The 14130-nt window shown below is 56.2% G+C and overlaps 1 protein-coding gene across 3 annotated transcripts in view; it reads left to right on the top strand.

Moving 5' to 3' along the window:
- The window catches only part of SLC45A4 (solute carrier family 45 member 4), a 75922-nt gene that overhangs the window by 10317 nt on the left and 51475 nt on the right, over positions 1-14130 (top strand). For 2 of the 3 annotated variants that reach the window (XM_081816589.1, XM_081816586.1), the window contains exon 2: positions 13742-13822. The exons of the other annotated variant lie outside the window; for it this stretch is intronic. The gene's annotated coding sequence lies outside the window, so the exon portion shown is untranslated. The remainder of the gene's footprint in view (positions 1-13741; positions 13823-14130) is intronic. 3 annotated transcript variants of the gene reach the window in all.

The raw sequence follows: 14130 nt of genomic DNA, 5'->3' as shown, positions 1-14130 counted from the left end.
TTTTTTTTTTTTAAAGATTTTATTTATTTATTTATTGGAGAGCGAGCGAGAGAGAAACAGCATGAGAGAGGAGAGGGTCAGAGGGAGAAGCAGGCTCCCCGCCGAGCCGGGAGCCCGATGTGGGACTCGATCCCAGGACCCTGGGATCATGACCTGAGCCGAAGGCAGTCGCTTAACCAACTGAGCCACCCAGGCGCCCAAATGTTATCTCCATTTTAAAAATGAGATCTCCTTGTCTTTATTGGTGGACTCAAGGGACTGGCTGCTGGTCACATACCTGGAAAGTCCTGACCCTAGGAATTCTGGTCCTGCGCCCTTGGGCCATACCTCCCAGCTGGTTTGCAGGTGTGGGGCAGGAAGGTGGACAGGTCCCACAGGGACTGGGCCCTGAGACCTGCCTCCCTTTGGCACTCGGACTTGTGAATCGCACCTTCACCTGTGAGCCCCAGCCCCCCGCTCCCGAAACTGGCAGGAAGGTCATGGGTCTGCGCCACAGGCCATTGGAGGACCCGGGGAGCTTGGGAGCGCCCGAAAGCCCTGTGAGCGCCTGCATGCCTCCCAGAGCAGGTCCGCACTCGGTGGCCGAGTTTCCCGAGCACTTTGCGGGGCTGCTGTAACTAGGTCTCTGTCTCCACCACACGCTGCTAATTCGCCCCAGGCAGGGCCCACGTTTCCAGTTGATGTGGGGTGGCCTCTGCGTTCCATTTTCTTTGCACTGTCCCCAAGGAAGCGCACATATGGGCGTCTCCTCCCCATTTCTGGTGATGCATATGCAGTTGGGGTCCTTAGGGCATGCAGGCCTCTGGTCTGGAGTGTCTGCAGTCTGCTTACACATTCTAGCTTGCCTCAGAGAATCCCTTTCAAGGCCGATGGTTCTCATCCTGATTTGGTAACCCATTGAGAGCGATCTTAGGAGTCACTGCTTCGTAACAGCACAGAGGTGTTAGGGTTGCTGCTGCCAGCTTCTGCCCCCGTGGTGACTGTGCGCATGTGTGTGTCCATGTCATGGAGGGACATTGGCCACCGTGTCTGTCGTGTCCTGGTGCAGGAAGCAGATGGGCATCGCAAGTAGAGCGATGAGCCTTAGGGCCATACAGAGGGGTGGGCAGGGTTAAGGGACACCAGCAAGGAAGGCTTCACCCTACCCTGGGCCCAGGGGCATGGGGGCGGGGTGGCATTCTGTGCCGGGGCCTGGTCAACCGGCAGTGACTGGTCAGGGCTGGCTTTCACTGCAAGCGGCCCTGCGCTCCTGCTTGGTCACTGAGGTGGGGTGGGCATGGGTGTGTGACTCACTGCCTGGCGCGATTCCCTGCTTGGTGGGAGCTCATGCCTGTGGGTTTATGGTAACATGGGGCTTGGTAAGGTGGCGGAAGGAAGGAACTGAGTTGGCCAGCGCAGCTGAGAAACGCAGGCTGAGTGGGCTTTGGTGGGTCCAGGGTGTAGCTGTGACCATGCTGCGGGGGCCACGGTCTCTTTTCCTGGGGTTGACTGGTTGCCGGTTAGCAGCCAGGTGGCCCGGAAGCAACTGGAGAGTAGTCTGGACCTCCTGGTGTGTGCACAGTGGGAGTGCAGTGAGCAGACGGGTGAGGGAGGGGAGCCTTGGTCAGATGGCGTGTCTGTGAACTGTGAGCCCAGACACAGTGGAAGGAGCACAGTGGTGCTCTGCGTCTGAGGGAGAGAGGCGATGCCCAGACCCCTTGGCTGAATGCAACATGCAGATCAGGTTAAGGTTTTGTCTGGAGCCTGGCTCATGTTTTGGTTATGAAATGTGAGAGCAGTGTTTTGCTGACCTGGTTTTCCTTGCTCAGTCTTTCCCCAGCTCTGTCTGTCCTGGGTTACTTTTCAAAATGAATGAGCTAACACCATATACAGGAGGTTCAAAACAAGCTCATTATCACTCTGGAGAGCCAAGTAAATAATATTTATCCAGGACTCCATTCCAGACGCCATGGCCTGACAGTTCGAGAGAATGACAGCCGTTTTACTTGTAGCGGTTCATACTTTTGTCCATTCCTTTAGGATCAGCTCTAGAAATTGTGGTTTGATCTTTCTGATGTCACCAGATGTTTGATGAGCTCTAGAAAATTCTCAGCTCTGGAATAGTCTGGGCCGGCCCTTAGAGTTTTTCCTAAATTTCGAGTTCATCTTTCTCGTTTTGTTTATCTGCCCTTTTTTTTTTTTTGCCCCTGTATGAACCTAAATTGTTCAGCTGAATTCTAAAGGAAACTATAAAGGAAGGGCCGACTTTTAAAAGTTATGAAAAGCAGATGCAGTAATTTTGTCACAGCAAAAATCCCTCTAACCAGCTGTGTGACCGTGGATGCTTCCCTCTTCCCCCACTTTGAACTGGGCTAGTGCTTAACCTTTTTTGGGTCATGGATTCCTTGGAAAATCTGGTGAAAGTATGGACCTTTCCCACAAAAATGCAAGGAGACACCATTTTGTGTATACTTCAGGGGTCTCCTAACACCCATCCAGGGAGGATCCCTCCCAGCCCCCCATCTCTGGCCTCAGCTGAGGAACCCCCGCCTTTCCGGAGCACAGCTGCAGACCCAACAGTGTGGGCTGCCTGGTCTGTGTCTGGAAGCCCGATGGGGGCTGCTTGGCCGGCGGTCTGCCCAGGACTGCATTTGGTAGCTCCGGAAGCAGGCGGGCAGCTGGGGCTGGTGCTGGCCTTGGGCTGGTCTCTCTCCCTGAGGAGTGTGCTAGAGATAAACCCCAAGGGTGGTGGTTGGGTTTCCTTGCCGTGACCAAGACGAGCAGCAACAGCCGTGGACTTAGAGCACTCTGTCCGGCAGCAGCGAGTCAGGACCTGCACGGCATGCTGCCATCTCGAGTGGCTGTTGGAATCTGTTGTGATGGTGACAGCGGGACGCTCCAGTTTACTTTGTGGGGAAATGTAGGGTAGTTAAAATTAGCAGTGAGAGAGTCAAGTCAAGGTTGTCTAAAAGAATTAAGCAATGTCACATGGAGATAAAACTTGGGAGGGGCTGGGTGGCATTCCTGACCCCCAGCCAGGCCAAGGTGGAAGGGTCAGGCTTGCAGCTGCACGTGTGACCTGGAAGAGGAGCCACCGGGTTAGACTTCCACATTTGCACTTGTTCACCCGTGGCCAGATGGGCACTGTGGCATAGAGAGTGCCCTGGACTTAAAAATGCGTATTCATTGGACATGGTGTGATAGCGTTACAAAATCCTACATATTCTGTGTGTGTATTAGAGTAATTTATAATAGCCGTTCTTTATTTAACTATATAACATAACATACTGTCTGTAATAGACACAACTGTAGGTTGTGTTGCGTATGACCTATTGTAATGTTGTATTATACTTAAAATTCTTGGTGGGGAGGACATCTGGCTGCCTGGGTTCAAGCTCTCCACTAGCTCATTTTCTTTTTCTTTTTCTTTTTTTTAAGGTCTTATTTATTTATTTGAGAAAGAGAAAGAGAGAGAATGAGTGGGGGGGAGGGGCAGAGGGAGAAGCAGACTCCCCGCTGAGCAGGAAGCCCCATGCAGGGCTCCATCCCAGGAGCCCAGGATCATGACCTGAGCCGAAGGCAGACGTTTCACCGACTGAGCCACCCAGGCGCACCGCCCCCCTGCCCGGCTCATTTTCATTGATGTGAGGGACGATGTGGCTCACAGGAGGACCGTGATCTAGTCTGAAGCTGCACCACCAGGAGTTCTCTGGACCCTTCCTTGTGTCCTGGGCCTGCCAGGCAGAGAAGGTGCTTGGCTGGCTCCTGGTTCACAGGAGTTGTGCGGTCAGCAAGGGGCCTGGTTTGCCCTGTTTCCCTGCTGGGCTGGAGGACCCAGGTCTGGTGGTTTTCTGTGCAGCGACCACAGCCACTGGGCCCCTGCAGGACTCTGGCACGGGGCCACTTTGCTCCCCTCGAGGCAGGATGCACGTTATTTCCAGGGTGTCTCTCCCCACGCGACAGCCAGCTTCTTGGCAGAACAGGCTAGCTCTTCTAAGCTGGGAAGAGCCCAGAGTCCCACCCATTTGCCATTTGCAAAATCACCTCTTTGTACTCTTCAAATGAGGAGAATGTGGTTTTAGTATGAACAGTAACTGATAATACTCAGCAATCTGCTAACCCCATCTGCAGCCCTAAAGATTAGAATCCTGTCTTAATGGGAAGTCACGAGTCAAATATCATGTGCCACTCCACACGTTACTCTAATGGTCATGTATTATGTATGGAAGGTGGAGTAAAGGACTGTTTTATTTTTTATGTATTTACTTTTTAAAAAGTAATCTCTACACCCAGCTTGGGGCTTGAACTCATAACCCCGAGATCCAGAGTTGCATGCTCTACCGTCTGAGCCGCCAGGCCCTCCAATAAAGGACTGTTCTATGTTTATTTATTTATTTTTTCTCAGAGAGAGGGGGAGCGTGCTTGCCAGGTGGGGGAGGGGGAGAGGAGGTGAGAGAATCTTAAGCAGGCCCCACTCTGAGCACAGGGCCTGACCTCACAACCCTGAGATCATAACCTTAGCTGAAATCATGCATCCATCTGACGCTTAACTGAGCCAGCCAGGCCCCAGTAAAGGCCTGTTTTAAACTAAGGTTTTTGATCAGGCCGGGTTTTAATTTCTTCAGTTAAAGAAACAAGTACAGCCCTCTCTAGAGCCCCACCTCCCAGTGGCAGCTGCTTTGCTCCTTTCCAGACGCCGTCTCCCAAAGCGTGTATGCCCGTGCCTGCGTGCCCCTGTGTGCGTGCTCCCGTGTTCCGTGGCCCACCTCCGCCGGCTTCTCCAGGTCACCGACTCCGGTGTCTCCCGTGGCCAGCTGCCTGCCTCACAGGGGAGGGTTCCCTCCAGAAATCAGGCCTGGAATGAGGCTCTTGCATCTCCTCTGATCCCCTCCGCATTTCCCAGCCCAGCGGTGACCTTGGCACTGGGAGAGAGCGCCATGGCCGGGCCGCTGAGCCGAGGCCGTGGTGCTCCCCACGCTTCTAGTCCTGCATCTTCTGTGTGCTAGACTTGGTGCTGCAGTCTCCTGCAGATTGGGGCTAATGATAGGATTCCCTGCGTTGGAGTATCATGAGGGTTCAGCGAGTGTATGTGGGTATGGCATCTGGAATCGGAATTGGCTCGTAGGAAGGACGTTCAGAGTTGCAGCTAGTTCTGTCCCCACATGAAGCAGTTGAAGATGAGTGTCTACAGAGAGACTTTGTAGTTCCCAAGAGAAAGGGGATGGGGGAAACTGGAATTCGCCTCTCTTTTCTGGAGGCAGCCCACTCCTATGTTGGAGGGGCAGGGCCAGGCTGGGCTGGGGGAGGCCCGGGATCAGAAGGGGGTGAACAGAACGAAGCCGTGCGAGAGCCCGAGGTTCTGGTGGATGTGATGTGTGTCGGCCCCTCCTGTGCGCAAGCTGGGCCCCTGGTGCCGTGGGGGGCACTAGCTTGGGGTTCGGGACTCAGCTGCAAGAGGAAGTCAAGATCTGGTAGGAGAGGTGGAATTGTGGGTGCGGGGTGGGGTGGCCTCAGAAAGGAGCTGCTGAGGTAGCCTAGGCTTGGAGTAGCCTAGGTGTGAGCCATGTGTGGGCAGGAGACGGGGAGAGAACCTTGGGAGTCAGGGGCCTTGGCGTCTGCGCCCTGGGAGGCCTGAGGGCACCTGGCCGCTGGGGCCATAGATGCTGGAGATGCCGGGAGTGCCGCCTGGTCACCAGTCTGAGCACCGACCGAGTGGCGTTTGGCCCAGTGTGGGGACTGCTGCACCTGCGGGAGTCCTTGAGGAGGGCGGTGGGGCAAAGGAGGGGGCACAGTGGACCCTTTATGGCCTGCTTTTTTTTTTGTTGTTAATAGACTTAGCAGGTGCTTAAAAGGACAGCCTATTTAAACAAATAGGTCAATAACTTTGATATTTGTAGTTAACTGCCCTTAACTGGCAGCTCAGCCAGTTAGGCCAGAAGGCCAGCAGGCCAGCGTGCTGGAAGGAACTGGGAAATCCACATGTGCTATGAAGTGTTAATGAGGGGGCTTTGGAGGACCTTGGAGGAGGGAGGCTGGGGACAGGGGCAGCCTGCTCTCCCTGCCCCGTGCGTAGGTGTGGGTTGTTGCCTGGTGAAAACACCAGTGTGCATCCAGGTGACCTCACCTGTCAGGCAGTCAGGGCAGCTGAGTCATGGTGCTGTAAATTATATCCGCAAGGAAAGGTTTGTGAGCTGCGGTTATGTTTTCTCCCTGTTAAAATTAGTCTTGAAGACAGAGTGAGGTGTGTTGAGTTTATAGCGCGTCTATTACAGGCTTCCTGCCGGCCCTGCAGGCCTTTCTCCTGTGATGATATTGCCCTTGGTGTGTGGTTTTAAACTGTAGGCTCAAAGCTTGTGGAAGTGCAAGAGAAGGGACAGACAGGTGCTTGGTTCCCACCCCGCCATTTTGCCTGTGGCCTGGAGAGGTAAGCGGCTTTCTCAGGGTCCTGAGGTGACCTGGGGGTCCTGCTCTGCTGCCCACGCCTGATACTTGTAGGGTCCGGGGATAAAATACTAACTGAGGGTAGAGCCCCGTGGCAGACCGTGAGCGCCCCCTCTCCCTCCCTCCTTTGACCTCAGACTGTCACTTGAATTCGAGGCATGAGTGGTTTGTAAAGAGCAGCTACTTCTCTTTCCCCTCCATGGTCTTGAACTTGGGGAAGGTGTGGACCAGCTAGAATGCAGTGGTACTGAGGGGAGGGCTCCCAGTCAGTGGACAAGCTGAGGAGGGTCTCCTGGCAAACAGGAGAAGGGGTCGTGCTCCTGTGGGTCCGGCTTCTGAGGACGGCGGGAGCAGGACCCCAGCTCAGGGGCAGATTAATGCCATTTACGGCTTTAAATGCTCCTTGATGGGGAAACACTTGCTTTCGAACTGTAACCGTTATTCTGCTTATACTCGCCTTATTCTGGGAAGGATTTAAGCCACTTTAAGTAGAGAATTACTTAAGAGGCACTTGTAAAGATCCAAGGAAGATGTGTTGCAGGTGCTGCATGCTTCCCTTGCTCTGCCTTGCTCCGTTCCTCACTCCCGCACGTGGGGCTGCCTCTAGCCTGTGCTTCCTGGGCCCCAGAGGGGGGTGAGGGCCGGCTGCCAGGCCATAAACCACCGCCATTTCTCCTCCTCTGGCGCTGAGTCCCTTATTTCTAGAGGGATCATGAGCTCAGACCCCCACCTCCTTGGGAGCTGGGGGGGCCACAGGCAGAGATGTTGGGGGTCCTGGGGCTCCCGCAAGGCCGGTGCTGGGCCTGTCTCCCTCGTGCCTCTCCGAGGCCACTCTCGCCCCTGAGCGGGAGGATGTGAGCGGGGCTCCGCAGTGAGTAGCGGCTCACCCGAGCCAGCACGTCTCCTGCGCATGGAGTCAGCGACAGAGGAGTCACCGCGGGCTCCAGGGGCATGGGCATTTTGAGTGACCCCCACTGTCACCCTCCCCTCACGCTGACAGCCTTGGTGCTTTCCTGAGAAGCAAGCAGAGCCCCGCAGATGCCCAGCTTCAGGACGTAGTAGCCTCTGTCGGGGTTTTCTGCCTTGTGTCCTGGTTCTGCCTCCTGCCTGTTTCTGGGGCAGTACTTCTCCCCGGGGTGTGCACATCCTAGGAAAAGACCTTAGAGGAACGTGGGCATGGGTGTGCAGGGGCTGGAGTGTGGGCCTCACAGTTTGACAGAGAACTCTGTTTGAGGCAGGCTGCTTTGGTGGGGTTTATGCCCCGGGAGTGTGCGTCCTTCTGCAGGACAATGGGACATGCCCTGGCCTGGGCCCGGCACCCCGTCACACCCCGGGGCGGGGACTCAGCGATGGGGGAGCTGGGGAGGGTCGTGGGGGGCTGCCTGCGTTCCAGCACAGGCAAGGGCTGGCTGCCGCGTGAGGTCACAGCTCTGGGCTCCAGATGAGAGATGGGAGCCCTTGAGGTGCCGTGACCAAGGAAGGCCTGCTGACATGCTGAGTGTGGGTCCTTGCTCAGTGGCTGCCGTGACAGAGGACTTCAGGCCGAGGGCTACGTGGGGCAGGTGGGAGCTGAGGGCTCCTTCCCACCGACTGGGCCACACTGGAAGCGTAGCGTGCGGGAAGGCCCAGCGGGAGCCGTCCTGCCACGGGGAGGGAAGCCCGCTTTGGAGCTGGCAGACGCCGAGCCCCACGTTCAGCCCCGTTTCTGGTTCTGCGCAGGCCTTTGCAGATCACCTGCCGTCTTGGGGTCGGCCTTGCTGGGTTGTGGGGTCTGGGGTGGACACGCAGGACAGGCACTCACTCCATGGGTGGTTCTTTTCTCCCACGTGAGGCCACGGTGGGGACAGAGAAGAGTCCGTGGGGTGGGGAGAGGGGCTAGCACCCAGGAGGACCCAGCAGAGGGTGTGAGAAGCGCCTGCAGCCCCGCCCTCCCTACAGAATTTGGAGTAACATGGGCCCACTTGGGATATTGGATTAGGTTTTTTATCCCCCAGGAGAGTAACCAAGTAAACAGAATAGAGTTTCTTTGGGCCACTGGCCAAATGAGAAATATTTTGGATCTGGTGACCTTTTTCTTTGGGTCACTATTCACTGTGGAAGGTTTTGACCCGTATTGCATTTCAGAATAGGAAGAATGGCTTATTTTTCAGAGTGGCAAATAAGGAAAAGAATGAGAGTCTCATGGAGTCTCTGCTTCCAGAGGCTCCCCTGGGAGGCACATTTTTATAGACACCAGACGTCCTTTCCATTCCCAGCCAACTTTCCATGCTGCTGATGGGGGCGTGCCGAGGGCCAGCCCCTCCTCCCCGGAGCCAGCGGCCTGCGTGCGGAGCCTGCCTGGCCAGGGCCCTTCCTCCCCCAGCGAAAGCACCACCTGCCCCCTTGCCCCCAGGCCTGGACCCTGTCTGCGCAGCTTCCCCTGGGGCTGTGGTCTCTTCTGGGACTCTCTGATCATGGTTCATAGACAGTCACCTCATCGTAGGTCACTGTCCTAATTGAATTTCAGGGTAAAGTGCTTATATAGTTAAAAGCCAATGAAGAAAATAGGACTTAAGGCATTGGTTTTGTTTAAAGATTTATTTATTTGAAAGAGGGAGAGGGCAGGGGCGGGGTGGGGGTGCAGAGGGAGAGAGAGAATCTCCAGCAGAACCACCACCCCGCCCCACCCCCTGAGCATGGAGCCTGACATGGGGCTCGATCCCATGACCCTGAGATCATGACCTGAGCCGAAACCAAGAGTCGACGCTTAACCGACAGAGCTGCCCAGATGCCCCAACTTAAGACATTGTTCGAGCAAGTCCGTACCGTTGAGATGAGCACGAAAACATCCTGTCTGACTTTGTCGTTCGTGCGACGTGTGGGTGCTGCAGAGGAGCGGGGCTTGGACTCACGGACACTCTCTGTGAAGCACTGGTATTTGGGGCTGTCCCTTCTCCACCCATCCTCCAACCCTGGGACTCAGGTTTGCACACGTGGTGCCGTCAGTCTTCTGGAGTGCACGCGGGATGTGGCCTGTCTCCGTTGCCACCTGTGCCTTCCAGCTGCAGAGTGGCCACCGCAGGAAGGTCCCCGATGCCCCGCGTGTGGGCGGCTGACCTGAGTGCAGCCCCTTTGGTGCCCTTGTCTGGTGGGCCCCTGGGACCACCCTGAAGCGCAGGCAGAGCCCAAGCTGATGTTGATGCCTGGAATGTCTGGAGAGCTTGAGACATGCTGGGCTGCAGTGTCAAGAGCTTCCTTGTCTGCCCTCCACTCTGCCTCCCTCTCCTGCTTGTCCCAGGGTGCTGGGCAGGAAGCTGTAGAGGGGCCTAGACTTTCAAGCGGGCGGGGAATCTTGCTGTGCTATTCCCCGGCCTGCTTGAAGGCAGGCTGCTGCTGGTGTCCCCAGGAAGAGAAGAGCTAAGTGCCCCCCTGCTTCTCCCAGCACCTAGGCCCTTTGGTAGCCTTGGGGCATCTTAGGCTTAACTCCTTACTGAGAGGCTCTGCACAGGCCCAGGATGTGGGGTGTTGTTTGGTGATGAGGTTGTGAGTTAGGAGTAGTGGTGACTTCTGATGAGTTTTGGATACAGCCGGGGGTAAAATAACAGACCTCCCAGGGGTGGTTGGGGTGGTTTAGTGCCCTTGGCCAGAAACACCTGCGGGCCACCTGGCGTTGGGTATGAGGCAGAGGTGGGCTGGCAGATCCTTGCTGGACTGGGTGTCGGGCTGCCACCTCTAGTTCCTGTCTCATCCCGCTTGTCCCACTTCCAGATGCCCAGATAAGAAGTAACCCTTGGAGCTTTAGGAGGAAAGGATGCTAGGTCAGGCCCCCAGACCTGTGGCTGCTTGTTCAGAAACCAGGGGAACACAGCAGACTCATGTGACATCTGCAGGGCCATGTGGCTGATGCGGAGGGAGGCCGTGGTTGGTAGTCAGGGCCTCGGACGGACGAGGACTAGTGTGGACTAGTGTGTGTTTGCTGTGCTTGAGGGGTGGGGAGCCGGAGGGGACAAGCCGGACACAGAATGTTCTGGCCGTACCTCGTGCTGGTGACACAGCAGCAGGGAGCACCGAGGGGCGGTAGTGAGTTCAGGAGGGTGCAGCCGGGGGGGAGGGCTGGACTGCAGGGGGAGGCAGGGGCGGCCTGGAGAGCGGGGCCAGCAGGTGAAAGGAGCGCTGTCCCCGGCCACGGGCCACAGAGCTTGCCTGCACGGTGTGGCACGTTCCTCTCCTTACCGGTGGGTGAGCGCACACACTCGTTCTTCACACCTGTCCAGGACACATGGCCAGTTTTCAGGAACTTGGAGCATGTCTTAGCAAGGGGGCTCCTGGGAGGGCAGGAGAAAGAAGCGTGTGTCAACGTCAGCTCTGCTCAGGGTCGCTGTCATCGATGCTGGGTCCCCAGGCCTCTCGGGCCCCATTTCTCCTCTGAGGTTCAGGTGGGGCTGGACCATCCCCGAGGGTCTTACCAGCCCTGTTGCTCTGTGACCTGCAGCCCGGTATGTTTCCAGATGCTTGCCCCATTCTCTTACTGGTTCCTTGAAGCCCCCATGGCTGACCCAGGTGAAGCCGAAGCTCCTGCCCCTCCCTTTGCACTGGCAGCTCCATGCCTGAGCGCCTGGCCCTGCTGCCCCACCTTGTGATGCAGACCTCCTGGACGGCACCTCTCCACTCCCAGGCTCACCCTCCGCTGGGCTGTGCTGGCCCCTTGAGGGTGTCTCTCTGGGTGCAGCCCCTGCAGGGGCAGGTCCTGCTGTCGGAAAATGCCCAGCACATAGCGCTGTCCCAGTGGAGAGAGCCAGCTGTCGTGCTCCTGCTGATAACAAGTCTAAAACCTCGTGCCCATGCCCTGCACTGTGCCTGGACCTCTGAGCATGGCCACCCCCTGCGTCGGTCTAGGCTTGCCTGCTGGCCTCCGTTGTCACAGGGGCCTCCTCCACCTGACACCCTTGGGGGGGGCAGGTCTCACTGGCTGTGCTTTTGGGTGACACAGCTTGTCTTCGCTCTCCCCTATCCACCCCCACACCCCTGTTTTAGGTGCCTTGAAGGGAGGGACCCTATCCTAGACCAGAGGTGGCTTCTTTGTGTCCCTGTTGCCTGCCCACTCCACAGGTGGCCCGGAGTGGGTAGCCCTAGTCACGGAGCTGACCTCCATCCTCAGTGGTCAGTGTCTTCGTGCTGGAAGGGTCCATGGTATTCTAGACCTAGGCGCGCGTACCTTCCTCTACAGCGAAATCGCCGGCTGTGCTTGCTTTCTGATAACTGAGTGGAACCACTTCTTAACGTAAATTTTTGTTTTTCCAACAAAGAATTTTTCTCTTTTAGTGACAGCTCTAGGTAAAAGTTCTCATGAAACCAGGGGTATTGTCATTATTAGATTACTCGTTTATTCTTGAAGCCATTCAAACAAAAATTAGACCATGTTTGGTAACTTAAATTCTGTTAGATTGTTCTCTGCTCTCTCTTGTGATTTCTCTCTTTTAGGGCTGCATACCTGAGCACCACACGCTGTGTGATGTAGTTGAACCACAGATTTGGCTCGCCGAGGGAGTTTTCAACACTCTTACCCAAATGTGATTGGGCGCAACCACTGTTCTACGTGAGGGCTTAGGGGTAGAAAGCCGCTCCCTTCCCCCGAGAACGCGCAGGCTTTGGGCTCCATGGTGATCCTCCGCACTACCGGGTCCTCCACACGGTCTGGAGGTGTTGTTCCCGTTGCAGGTGGGGAGGTGAGGGCTGAATGTCGGAGTCTGCAGTCACAAGAGACCGTGTTAGTGATTCGGGACCTCGTGTGGCCCGTCTCTCCACCCCGCCATCCGCAGTCCTGGGAGGAAGCATAACTTGTTTCAAGTGCATTACACGTTAGCTCGGGGCTGAGAGGACGTTCAGCACGCCGCCGCTTGTTCCAGAGGAGTGTGAGGAGAACAGAGCGTGGCCTTGGAAGATGAAGGGGGTGGGAGTCAAGGTCCCCGAACCGGATCTTGCGGGGCCCTGTGGTGGGCGAGGCTGCGCTCCGCAGGTGCTCAGTCCCTCCCGCCCACCTGGCTCTGCAGAGCCCTGTGCCCAGCCGTCTCCCTGAGCTGGTCCCTTGCTGGGGAGGACTTGTGTGTCACCCACGTGTCACTGCGCGGTGGCTGGCTTTGTTCTGAGCTTGCTTCCAGTTCCTATTGAGTTGCGAGCTACTGTGTTACACATAAAAAGACCCCCGCAGGTGAAGTGAAGGGTAAGTGCCATCTGAAGTCAGTCGGGGAATTAGCAGCACAAACAGGCCGCACGCCCACCCAGCCTGGCGCTTGGGGGCCGGCCGCTGATGGCAGGGCCCGCTATCCCCTCACCGCGCTGCTCTTGGCTACCTAGGCTACTTAACTGTCTTCCAGGAAATTAAGTTTAAATCAGATTGAAGCTATGATGTTCCTTGTTCTTTTCCATCCCGACAATTATCTTTAAATCTCTCCTTTTAATTAACTCAATTTTCCAGGCCTTTGTGTAGGCCGGGTGGTTTGTTTGTGGAGGGCCTGGCGCCGTGCCCCCGATCGGGAGACAGGGCTGCAGCTCTGCCCTTCTAGGCTGGGCGGCCCCAGGACGGGTGGGGTAACAAGGGCTTGGCTGCCCAGCCTTGGCACGGCGCTCACGGTGCGCAGTGCAGGGCAAGGGCCCCGCCTCCTCCCCGGCAGCCAGGGGCAGCTTGCTACCCTCTGGCTGAAGCAGCTTCTGTTTTTTTTTTCTTTCTAGAACTGCTTCTTTGGCAGCTTTCACTTCTCCTGTAGGCGAGTCTTAAGCTAATATTTATCCTGCAAAGTATCTTAAAAATGCTGGAGGGCGAGTATTTGTGGAGAACTTTATCAATCTTTGAAAGAGCATTATTGTTACGTTGATAAACTGAGGCACTATTTACAACAGGCAGATTGTGTTTGAACTTGCAACCTTAGTCCAACAGCTAGTTTTTGTTAACAGATGGAATTGTTTTGGCTGTTCTTGTAAAGAGGTCTTTATCCGTGTGGTTTTTGTTTGTTGCTGGTGAGCGGTTGGCCTGTGCTGGGGGAGGGGAGACCTGGGCGGCTGAGTCTGTAATACGTTCAGGTGTTAACTCATTTTATGAGCCACAGGCTTTTCAGGAATGTGGACTTTGGTGCTTGAAGCCCTGCCTCTTCATGATTGTCTCTTTAAAACTGGAGGTGCCTCCTTCTGAGGGGACAGTGGCCTCACCATAAGCAAGACCATGGGGACAGGTGGTATTGTTTGCGCGGTCAGGAGATTTCAGATCTGAAGGAGAACAACACTGAGAGTGAACTTGTTCCTTAAAAACTAAAGTAAAATCTTTCTGGGGGGGGGGGTTACTTTTCAGTAAAAGGAGCCACTTCCTGGATCTTCTTCTGAACCCGTTTCCTCCACCAGGCAGCCCTCTTTGACCCTCTTTGACTCTTGGGTGAGTGAAATGCCTCCTGGTGCGTTGGGGGTGGAGGGGCCCGGCTCCCCCAGGGCTGCATGTTCCCTGGCCCCCGGCCTGGTGCTAAGGGTGTCGGGTACCAGCGGTGGGGGCCGGCGCGGGCTTGGGCAGGAGGAGGTGGGAAGCAGTGCCCGAGAAGTCTAGGTCCTGCAGAATGTCACAGTGATTCAGCCGTGGCTGGTGGGGGCTGGCCAGAACTGGAGACAGATGCCTTTCCCTGGGGCTGGGGGAGCCCAGGTGAGGGCGTCAGGCCGGGAGGGGCTTGTGCACCTGGCCTTGGCGGGGGG

This window comes from Leptonychotes weddellii, chromosome 4 (genome assembly GCF_054177405.1).
Source record: "Leptonychotes weddellii isolate Sample4059 chromosome 4, ASM5417740v2, whole genome shotgun sequence".
Lineage (NCBI taxonomy): Eukaryota > Metazoa > Chordata > Mammalia > Carnivora > Phocidae > Leptonychotes > Leptonychotes weddellii.
Note: the sequence above shows the minus strand (reverse complement) of the source record. Positions and strands in the feature narration are given on the sequence as shown.